We start from the raw sequence: 2,674 nt of genomic DNA on the forward strand, positions 1-2,674 counted from the left end.
ATATATGAAAGCATGTTATTCAGTTAGTTCAGGTTAGGTTTTTGGCCTGAACTGGACATATAGCCCGTATGATACTTAAGAAGGTACATAACAAAATAAAGACTTAGAACACTTGAACAGTTGTTTGTTGGTTACTGAACGAACTATCACGAAAGTTAAGTGAGCGTTGGCGTTACGCGACATGAATATTAAAACTAAAACGTATTGTATTTTTATGTTTATGCGCAGTCATAAGGAGATTCTGATGGGTCAATTACGTCATTTTAACGAGATAAATAAGTCGTTTGAACGGGATATTAACTCGTTTTAAATTAACGAGATAAATAACTCGTTTGAACGGTATATTAAGTCGTTTTAAATTAACGAGATATATAGGTCGTTTAAACGAAAACCATACGTCGTTTAAAGGAATACATTTTGTCGTTTTAACGAGAAACGTAAGTCGTTTTATTACTTTTTATAAAATCGCGTATGCTATCTCTAGGCCACCAACCATTGCAACATTTTTGTTCGATTTTCAGAAAACCCTTGACATATAAAAATATTATGTAGAGTTTTCCTTTGTTGTTGTTTATGATATAACTTAAGAACGGTAAACACTTAACGTGAAATATTTACATATACATTGTATATACATTCCACTAGCAACTCACTGGTGGTTGGGACTCACTGACGAAGGTATTGAGGGAGTTTGGAAATGGTTCGATGCAGACACGACCGCTTCATTCACAAGTAAGACTTTTAATGTTTCATGTAAGGGAATACATAGCGCATGTTAGGTGTCTCTGACGTTTTGTATTTGCTTTTTTTTGTCGTTATTCTTTTGTATTTAAACCGAATTAATGTTGAGTTACTCAGCTTGTCTTCACAGTTACCATTGCTTTTGTATCATGAACGGGGTATTTATTGACAGATCATCGATTTATTACATTGAGTATTAAGAATATTGTGCATCTTTAAATCTGGTCTTATAGGCGTGTTGATGCTATTCAATGGTCCCTCATATTCATCGACAATACATATATTAATAATAGTGTACAAATATTTAAAAGGTAATGATTTAGTCGGTTGGTGGTCGGACGGGTACAGTGGCTCGGTGGACGAGTGCGTTGACAATGGCGCACCTGTATTTGCTCTCAATTAACAGTGACATTATGTTTATAAATTAAAACTACAGGGAATACAGAGCCACAAACATTCAAACACCAAAATCGCACACACTGTTCGCTCGATGGCACATGGAGAAGGAGGAGGCTTAACCTACCCTCACACTACCAAGACCCCACACACTGTGCGCTCGCTGTCACATGGATGAGGGGGGTGCTTAACCTACCCTCACAAAACCGAGACCCCACACACTGTGTGCTCGATGACACATGGTGGAGAAGGGTGCTTAACCTACCCTCACAAAACCAAGACCCCAAACACTGTGCGCTCGCTGACACATGGATGAGGGGAGTGCTTAACCTACCCTCACAAAACCAAGACCCCACACACTGTGTGCTCGCTGACACATGGATGAGGGGGGTGCTTAACCTACCCTCACAAAACCAAGACCCCACACACTGTGCGCTCGATGATACATGGCGGTGGAGGGTGCTTAACCTACCCTCACAAAACCAAGACCCCAAACACTGTGCGCTCGCTGACACATGGATGAGGGGGGGGGTGCTTAACCTACCCTCACAAAACCAAGACCCCAAACACTGTGCGCTCGCTGACACATGGATGAGGGGGGGGGGGGGTGCTTGACCTACCCTCACAAAACCAAGACCCCACACACTGTGCGTTCGATGACACATGACGGAGGAGGGTGCTTAACCTACCCTCACAAAACCAAGACCCCACACACTGTGCGTTCGATGACACATGACGGAGGAGGGTGCTTAACCTACCCTCACAAAACCAAGACCCCAAACACTGTGCGCTCGATGACACATGGCGGAGGAGGGTGCTTAACCTACCCTCACAAAACCAAGACCCCACACACTGTGCGCTCGCTGACACATGGATGAGGGGGGGTGCTTAACCTACCCTCACAAAACCAAGACCCCACACACTGTGCGCTCAATGACACATGAATGAGGGGGGTGCTTAACCTACCCTCACAAAACCAAGACCCCAAACACTGTGCGCTCGCTGACACATGGCGGAGGAGGGTGCTTAACGTACCCTCACAAAACAAAGATGGCTCTTTTCATACGTTTGCTGATTTGATGAATTTTGTAATTTCAAATGAACATTCGTCCATTATGTTTGTCTCATGGTCAATATGTTGATAACATATTTTAGCAAGCTTATTCGTTAGACAGGTGCGTGGCTATGCATAAGCAGTTGTAACAGTCCATTCTGCTGTACAAGGCCCCATGAAATTGGCCCGGACGCCTTTGTTGGCACATCTTATTATGATATCGAGAATGACAGACAAGCAGTCAAAGAAGCGGTGTGGACACCTTGATGATCATTAAAACAGTATCAAAATAAGATTTTGGAGGATCTATATATAATACTGGTCAATAAAAAAGATGTGTTTAAGGTTATACTCACCAAATTGTAAAATATCCGATTTAAGACTAGAAGGTATCATATCAAATATTTATAGCAAAACATACCTATACATACATTAAGAAATCCTATTTGAATTTGCAACATGATAAACAAGTCGAATGGACAG

The sequence above is a fragment of the Mya arenaria genome, chromosome 10 (genome assembly GCF_026914265.1).
Source record: "Mya arenaria isolate MELC-2E11 chromosome 10, ASM2691426v1".
Lineage (NCBI taxonomy): Eukaryota > Metazoa > Mollusca > Bivalvia > Myida > Myidae > Mya > Mya arenaria.